We start from the raw sequence: 9,788 nt of genomic DNA, 5'->3' as shown, positions 1-9,788 counted from the left end.
ACAAATTCCCCTCAGTGTTAAATGACAGAGCAGTTTTACTGCACCTGTGACTGTTATGATCCTTATGATATGACTGGACGTTTAGAGGAGTCCTCTGGGACTGAAGTATTACTCAGCACACCAACAAACACGCATGCAGACCGTGACCCCTTCTTAGAAATTCGATGTGTTTGATGCAAAAATGTGCTCTAATAAACGTTCCTATATAAGGCTGATCAATGGGAATGCAATGCATCTCATACATAATAATTGGGATTTCACTGATTCTGTCGGGTGAATTCACGATTCATGCAACGACTCAAACTGCAGACTCATGTTCCCAGAAATGCGTTTGGTTTTTGTGGTCGGCGGTCAGATATTCAAATGCATCCTTCAGTTGCTAAACGCACCACCTGTTAACTCATCTTAACTTCTCTGGATGGAGAACTGAAGATTACTCTAGACACGTCCTTGTTTAAACTAAAGTCATAAGAAGAAATCACTTATGGAGCGTTCAACACACACACACACACATGAGGGGAAAACTGAAGGATGACACAAACAGCATTGAAATATTGAGAATATGTTCATGCATTTTGCCTCAAATGACGGACGCGTGAAGAACATCACAAGCACATATTAGTCAGATGAGGAGATTAGCAGTGTGTTATAATTAGATTAAGACGTTATTGCATTGTTTAAATGTTGCATGTGCACTAATGTTGTTCTTGTTGGTCTAATTTGTCTAAAATGAATCCTCTTCGTTTAGGAAACTGAGAAAAGCTGAAACTTCTGAGAGAATGTAGATATATATACTGTAGATTCTGCTTTCACCCACAGCGTAGAAATGCCATTGTAGATCATTTACATTTACATGAATGCATTTGGCAGACGCATTTATCCAAAGGGACTTACAGTGCACTTATTACAGGGACAATCCCCCCGGAGCAACCTGGAGTTAAGTGTCTTACTCAAGGACACAATGGTGGTGACTGTGGGGCTTGAACCAGCGACCTTCTGAGTACCAGTTATGTGCTTTAGCCCACTACGCCACTACCACTCAGCAAACACAAATTCAGACATTAAAACGTACAAATAACCAGCATATAATCGTTAGTCTAAATGGAGAGAACCGAGGAAAAACGTTCGCGAATGCATCCCGAAATGTTTAGCACGCACTCGTTTGTTACACGGTTTCGAATGACGTTGCGACACTACAGCCGTGGCCAAAAGTATTGGCAGTGACATCAATTGTGTGTTTTGAAAAAGTTTGCCGCTTTTTTAACATGTTTCTATGGTATATTGGAAAACAATGATGAGCGTTTCATGAGGTTTAAAGGCTTTTATTGGCAAAAACATTAAATATATGCAAAGAGTCGATATTTACCGTGTTGACGCGTGTTCTTCGTCACCTCCGCCATTCTCTCTAGCATGCTGGATATCGGCTTCTGGGCCAATTCCGGACGAATGGTGATCCATTCTTGCCTTATTAGTGCTCAGAGTTGATCACAATTTATGGGCTTCTGTTTGTCCACTCGCCTTTTGAGGATTGACCACAGGTTCTCTCTGGGATTAAGATCTGGGGAGTTGCCTGGCCACGGATCCAAAATGTCAATGTAATGATCTCCGAGTCACTTCAGTATCACTCTTGCCTTGTGACATGGTGCTCCATCATGCTGGAAAATGCACGGATCATTGGATGCTCCTGGATCGTTGGGAGAAGTTGCTCTTGCAGGACGTTTTGATACCATTCTTTATTCATGGCCGTATTTTTGTGCAGGATTGTGAGCGAGCCCACTCCCTGTGATGAAGAGCAACCCCACACATGGATGGTCTCAGGATGCTTCACTGTTGGCACGACACAGGACTGTCCAGTCCTTGTACTTCCTGCAGAGTTTCAGTCGGTCCTTGATGTTTTTCTTGGAGAGAAGTGGCTTCTTTGCTGCCCTTATTGACATCAGGCCATTGTCCAAAAGTCTTCACCTCACTGTACGTGCAGATGCCCTCACACCAACCTGCTGCCAATATTGAGCTCTACACTGGTGGTGACACGATCCCGTAGGGGAGTCCTTAGGAGGAGATGGTTCTGGCACTTGCTGGACAATCTGGGACTTCCTGAAGCCTTCTTCACTGCAGTTGAACCTCTCTCCTTGAACTCCTTGATGATCCGGTAAATGGTTCTTTCAGGTGCAATATTCTTTGCAGCAATTTCCTTGCATGTGAGGCCATTTTGATGCAAAGCGATGATGGCTGCACGTCTTTCTTTAGAGGTGACCGTTGCTAACAAGAACACAATGATTGGAAGCACTTCTTCCCTCCTTCTATAGCATCAGTCTGCTCTTATAATCCAATCAGAATGATCGAGTGATGTCACCTGACTAGTGCTCGTCACACTTTCCCAGGTGCTGCTGATATGATCAGTCAAATGATGTTCGCTGGTCATTTTGTGCCAGGGCCACAAAACGGTGAAATTTGGCATTTTGTGATAAAGTAAATTTTTTTGGCCAATGAAGCTTTTTGCAATTATTTAAAATGCATCTTTGCAAAACACAAAATTAATTTCAATGCCAATACTTTTGGCCACGGCTGTACATGAAACTGGCATGGTTGGCATAAATGTGCATTAATGCACTGTGCACTTTGAATGGATTTAATGGTTCGAGCTCTGCAGGAAGTACAATACGTGTCATTTTAATAATTAATTAGTCATTAATTAATTAATAAATAATAATAATTGCAATTAGTGCATGATCGAAATCGAATGTAATAAATATAGGCAAAAAGATATGCCATTACTTTCGTGCAATGTAACTGTAAATCAAAAATAAAAGCGGTTTTCAATACAATTATATATCAAAACCAAAATACTGTAAGTAGAGAAGCTTTCCATCAAATCAACCACTTGTACCTTTAACTATATATGCATTACAGATTTAATCAGACTAAAATAAAAAATTGTACAAATATGTGACAGATATTTGAAGAGATATGGTTTAAAAATAGGGTAATTGATGTTGCCTTTGCATGCTTTCTATCTTAATTTAGATGTTTATGCATTTAATTCTCTTGCCTTTTGTCTTCTCATTCTTTATTTGACTGTCTCATCCATGTCTGATGGATGACTAAAGGCTTGACTGTGTCGCCCACAATATCTTCAATCAATGTTTCTTCTGTTGTTTCATTGTCAATTTCACAGTTAAAAGAAACTGAGCCATATGTTCTGACTGTGAGTCATTAACCGCATATCTACTTTGAAAAAGCAAAAGAGGCTCCAGAAGTATAACCTCAAAAGCTCTCTTTCTCCTCTTTCATTCTGACTTTCTCTGTTATACAGACTCTCACATCTGTGCAATACTCCTGAGTGACATAACATGAGATGGAAAGTCCTCATTGTCTTGTGAGATTCACTTTCTTTTCCTCGCTGAAAACAGGGAAAGTTCAATTTCAGTTATGGGATTTCTCTTGTGAAACACTTTCAGCTTTTTTCTGTCTCAGCTTTAAAGACAAGCATCACCTGATCATGGCTTTCACAATTTGTTTTCAGAAAGCAAAGGGAAATTTCAGTCAGGTTTTAGATCACTGTTCTTAGGGCGACGACTTAATGATGGCGGAGGACGCTGGAGAGTGCTCCATTTTAGCATTGCTTGATTTAACTGCAGCATTTGATACAGTTGATCATTCAGTTTTAATTGATACATTGAAGAGATTGGTGGGAATATCTGGGGTGGTTTGTTTCCTGCTTGATGAATGGGAAATTTGTTGCGTCTGTCAGAGATGAGATGTCCTCCTCTTCAACAATACATTGTGGTGTCCCGCAAGGATCACTATTAGGGCCAATATTGTTTTCTCTATATATGTTACCTCTTGGTTCTGTAATTCGAAAATATAACATATACTTTCATTGCTATGCAGAAGACTTGCAGTTGTATTTGTCGTTGAATCCCAATGATCTGTCTGGTTTAAAATAAAAAATAACGATTCCTTACTGTTGGTGAACTCGGACTGCTTCGATCGGGTCATTTTGTCCAGCACGCAAAGACATTCTTCAGATTGGGATCTCGTATTCGTAAGGAGAAGAACTGGATTTTTTTATTGCGGAGAAAATGTCAGTGGTGCAAAACTCCTGCCACAAGGCTAGGGTGTTGTGGTGGGTGGTTACTAGGGAGTTGCCATGTGGTTGCTAAGGTGTTCTAGCTTATTTCAGTGTGGTTGCTAGCAGTGTTAGGGAGTCGTTAACTGAAGTTACTAAAGTATTGACGCTACTTACTAAACTATATTTTTAAGTAGCGAGACAGGTATTTTTACAATAGTGACGCTTATCCAGTAGCAAGCTTTATTTCGAACAGTGAATGTAAATAAACTGCTTGCATTGGGAACTCTAATAAATTTTTTAGTGAGTCAGTTCTTTCAGATGATTCATGCAAATGAACAACTTAAAAAAAATAACGATTCCTTACCGTTGGTGAACTCCGATTCATTTCAGTGAGTCGATTCTTTCAGAAGGTGCAAATGAACCACTGTAAATAAACAATTCCCTTATATCTAGTGTTGGCAACTCCAATTCAATTTTTAGTGAGTCAGTTCTTTCTGAAAGTGTAAATGAACCACTTAAAATAAATGATTCCTTACCGTTGGAAAACTCAGATTCATTTCAGTGAGTCGGTTCTTTTGGACAGTTCATGTAAATGAACCACTGTAAGTAAACGATTCCCTTATATCTAGCATTGGGAACTCCAATTAAATTTTTAGTGAGTCAGTTCTTTCATATGATTCATGCAAATGATCAACTTAAAAATATAATGATTCGTTACCGTTGGTGAACTCCGATTCATTTCAGTGAGTCGATTCATTCAGAAGGTGCAAATGAACCACTGTAAATAAACGATTCCCTTATATCTAGCATTGGGAACTCCAATTCAATTTTTTGTGAATCAGTTCTTTCATATCATTCATGCAAATGAACAACTTAAAAATATAACGATTCGTTACCATTTCTGAACTCAGAATCATTTCAGTGAGTCGGTTCTTTCGAATGGTTCATGTAAATGAACCACTGTAGGTAAACAATCCCTTATATATAGCATTGGGAACCCCGATTCAATTTTTAGTGAGTCAGTTCTTTCGGACAAAATGAACTAGTTCACGTAAATGATTCCCTAATTTTTTTTTTGCCGTTGTTTGATTATTCAGACGTTTTATTAGACATCATAGTTGGAGGTGCAGCGGTGTTCTACAAGTGCTCCAAGAGACGCAAGCGAGGGAAGGGCGCTGGTGCGCTTGTGAAGCTTCGTCGTTTGGCTTTAGGACCCGGCTCCCGAATGAACTACAAGCCTGTTTTGACAGCACTGATTGGAGTGTTTTTGAAGTTGCATCCACAGACCTGGATGAGCTCACAGATACTGTGACATCATATATCAGCTTCTGAGGATATGTGCATTCCTACTAGGACATTTGTAGCATTCAATAACGATAAACCATGGTTTACAGGAGAGCTCAGACAGCTTCGGCATGCCAAAGAGGATGCTTACAGAAGTGGGGATGAAATATTGTACAATCAGGCCAGAAACACAATGACTAAGGAAATCCGCGTGGCTTAAAGTAGCTACACTGTGTTGACTTTACAGTGTTCCCTACTCGAGTAGTTGTCTGGTTCTGGTCATCTAGGATGTGTGCATTTAGTTCAGTTCAAACATTTTACTAACCAGCTGACGATTTAAATCAGTTGTGTTGGAGACAGACTGTGGGTCCCCTTCTCTATTTTGGATTTTCGTCTGCATTTTTCCTACCCAGCTATAAAAGTGAGACCTGATCTATTGCTCACAGCTAGAGGACAAAATGAAGGTACAGTATGATATTGACTTCCTGTTGCGTCGCACACATTTGTGTTCCTTTGTAACAGGTTTTTGTTTCAGAATATTTGTCATCATGAAGTCGTTCATCACGCGAACTTGACCAAACCCCATAATGTCCTTCTAGGAAACCTAAGACGTCAGATGACTCAGCAACTGAGGCAAAAGTGGTTCATTTGTATACATCAATTTTGAGTGTGTAAGTGGCAGGACTGTTGTGTGTGCATGACTTTAAAATATATATATTTGGAAGAGGGTCCTTTGTGCCCTAAAGCAAATAATTGGGGATGCTGTCCTTGCTGAATACAGCTCCAAAAATACACTTTCAAATGCATTTGGCAGATGCTTTTATCCAAAGCGACTTACAGTGCACTTATTACAGGGTCAATCCCCCCGGAGCAACCTGGAGTTAAGTGTCTTACTCAAGGACACAATGGTGGTGACTGTGGGGATCGAACCAGCAACCTTCTGATTACCAGTTATGTGCTTTAGAACCCTACGCCACCACCACTCACCACACCTACACACCAATGATGGCAGAGCATGCAAGGTGCTAGCCTGCCATTGGGAGCAACTTGGGGTTCAGTGTCTTGCCCAAGAACACTTCGGCATGTGGATTCACGTGGGCCGGGAATCGAACCGCCAACCCTGAGATTAGTGGCCGACCCGCTCTACCACCTGAGCCACAGCCTGTATCCAAAGTGACTTACAGAGCCCTTATTACAGGGACAATCCCCCCGGAACAACCTGGAGTTAAGTGTCTTACTCAAGGACACAATGGTGGTGACTGTGGGGATCGAACCAGCAACCTTCTGATTACCAGTTATGTGCTTTAGCCCACTACGCCACCATCACTCAACACACTTACATACCATGCAAGGTGCTAGCCTGCTATTGGGAGCAACTTGGGGTTCAGTGTCTTGCCCAAGAACGTGGTCTTCGGTGGGCTCTAGTTTCGGTGACTCTTTTCCCATCACTGAGGGATCCGTTTTCCAAAAGAGGCTATGTGAGTATCCTTAACTTGTACTGTATGTGGTATGATATTATAGCTTTGGCTAGATCGTCACAGTGAATAATGAACCTTGACCTAATGTTCTTCCAAATGCCATAGACAGATTGGAGAAACTCACACCTGGGACCTTCCCTCTTTGCACTGTTGCCCTCTGGCCGGCACTACAGAGCATTCAGCGCCGGGACATCCAGGCACAAGAACAGTTTTTACCCTCAGGCCATTTACAACAACACATGTACAATTCAACAGCCTTCAGGACTCCAACAAAATGTAATAATGTAAATAAATATCTCATGTACATGTGTAAATTCACTCATATTAACAGTACATCACCCCTACCTTGGACATACGTTACCACTTGCACATGTGCATACACCAATCTATGTTATATGTGCTATTTAGTCTCACTGTAATGTTCTGTGTGCACTTGCTTGTTTCTCCTATCACCAAAACGTGGCCTGCAATCCACACTTACAGTGCCAGATTTAATTAACCCTGATTGCATACATTGCAAAAGACACATCTATGGGCCAGGAGTGTCAAAGTTGTGACCATTCATCTACAAAACACCAATCAGCAAAATCAAAGTTAAATTACCCCGAAGTGGCAGGCCACAACCAGACGAGCCACTTCAAACCAACCCATCTCAACATCAACTGGTCATGCTGCTAAATTCAAACAGTGTTGAACAGAACCCATCGCCCCCCTCTCTCCTAAAATCCTGCAACAGCTGTTGCCATATTCTTTCACATATGCCAAAAACACACACACAGGCTTTTTTCATTTGAACTGAAAGAAAAACCGGAAAACCAGAGTTGCTAAAAGAGTTGAACATCTTGTCCCTAAAGCAAGAAACAGTAAATGTACTAATCAAATCTGATGTGTGAGAGGAAGACAGAAGCGGTGTAGCTTGTACAGATGTTCACAAAGAGCTGAGTGCTTGAGATGGCCTTTATATTGATCACAGATCACATCTAGAGGGATTAAATCATGCCATTGGTGGTTGCATTAAAATGCATGCATGCATGCTTGCTATATGCCTTTAGCCTGCATGCATTCTGTGGATTGCAGTGCAATCAACCACTAACAGCCCAAATAAGTGATTTAAATGTGATTAAATATTCTGATAGATCCTCACATGAAGTTCACAGGAGCAAATAACCACACTGAACATCTCAGATTGGAAATGAACAAAGTTTAGCATGAAAATAAGATGGTTTTGAGGATTTCTATCACTAATGAAACGTTAGCATGTTTGTAATATTGATGTTAATTCCATGCAACTGTCATTTATGTTCTTGCTTCCAGAGCACATGAGGTGCACACATTATTTATTAGTTATCTGATATTTACTTTAGTTTTGTTCATGCTGTCATTAATGCAAAATGTGGACAAACCAAATATTAAATTCATGCACATTTTATCCAGTTTAAATATTCACTCATATTGTTATGCTGATCATTTATTCTGCAATGATTGCAGATGTTGTATAATAATATGACAAAAGCAACATTTTTACTAACTCCACATAAACTGTATATATATATATATGTCTTTCAGCTCAAACTTGCATGCATTCACTCTAGTTTGCTGATGTTGTGCTCTTTATGCTCATGTGTCATGGCATAATGCTGAATGTGACAAAAAATCCCCTTAAATTCCCCGTGCCCTCTCTAGTATGCATGCATGCATACGCACAGATGTAAACATTTTTCCTCCCTGTCCCTGTATGATCATTCTCAGGGGAGGCAGAGGGGGGCAGAGGTTGAGCAGGGACACCCCCGCACATCCCACCACCTGCGGCCATGAACATGTTTGTGCGCGCGCGTGTGAACGCTCGCGAAGCAGATGAGTGTTATTGAAACTCGTGCGCAGACCAGCGTGACCCCGCGCGCTCGAGCCATTAGGAAGTGAAACGCGCTTATCGACTTTTCCAGAACTTTATCTTCAATTTCAGGTACAGCCACAATCGACAATATTACACACAAAAATAAAACAACGCAGAAAGGACATTTGGATGTGTAAGGAAATGTTTTTATTTATTTTTCCTATTTAAAATAATAATAATACACAGCCTATTTTATATTTATATAGAGTCATATGATTTATATTTAATTCAAAACTTAAATGATTAATTTACATAAATGTGTGTGTATATATATATGTGTGTGTGTGTGTGTGTGTGTGTTATAATTTATTTCATGACTTAACATAAATTATTTAAATGTATATAATTCACATTAGTTTATACACATGTATAATTATACATATAATATATTGTTAATATTATTATTATTATTATTATTATTATTATCGACGAATAATATATGGCAGCAGCCGCTTACCGTTTTTATAAACTTTACACACACACACACACACGGGTATAAAAGCGGCAGTTGGCTGCTGCCATATATTATTTGTCGATAATAAAAATATTTTATAATTATATATGTGTATATAAAGTAATATCAATTATGTAAAATTAAATAATTTATATTAAATCATAAATTAAATACACACACACATATATATACGTGTGTGTGTGTGCGTGCGTGAGTGAGTGTGTGTGCGTATGTGCGCTGGCGTGTGTGTGTGTGTGTAAAGTTAATAAAAATGGCCATTGGCTTACATATATTATTCATTGATAACAACAACAACAACAATAAATAATATCAATAATAATAATAATAACCAATTAAACATTTTAGGCTTTATTATTTTCAAATAAACATATTATTGTTGTTGTTTATTGTATTATTATTAAATAAAGAGGTTCGCTCTTTTGTTCAAGTGCCTCTAAAAACAATAGTTTGATTTTATTTTAGCATTTGAACATTTTTATTTTAATACTGTAAAACTCTTCACAGTTTTGTTCATTTCAGGTGGACAAATCAGAGTTGTTATAATATTACAATGATATTAAATCAGTTTTACCCGATTGATGTGCC

Source organism: Xyrauchen texanus, chromosome 30 (genome assembly GCF_025860055.1).
Source record: "Xyrauchen texanus isolate HMW12.3.18 chromosome 30, RBS_HiC_50CHRs, whole genome shotgun sequence".
NCBI lineage: Eukaryota > Metazoa > Chordata > Actinopteri > Cypriniformes > Catostomidae > Xyrauchen > Xyrauchen texanus.
Note: the sequence above shows the minus strand (reverse complement) of the source record.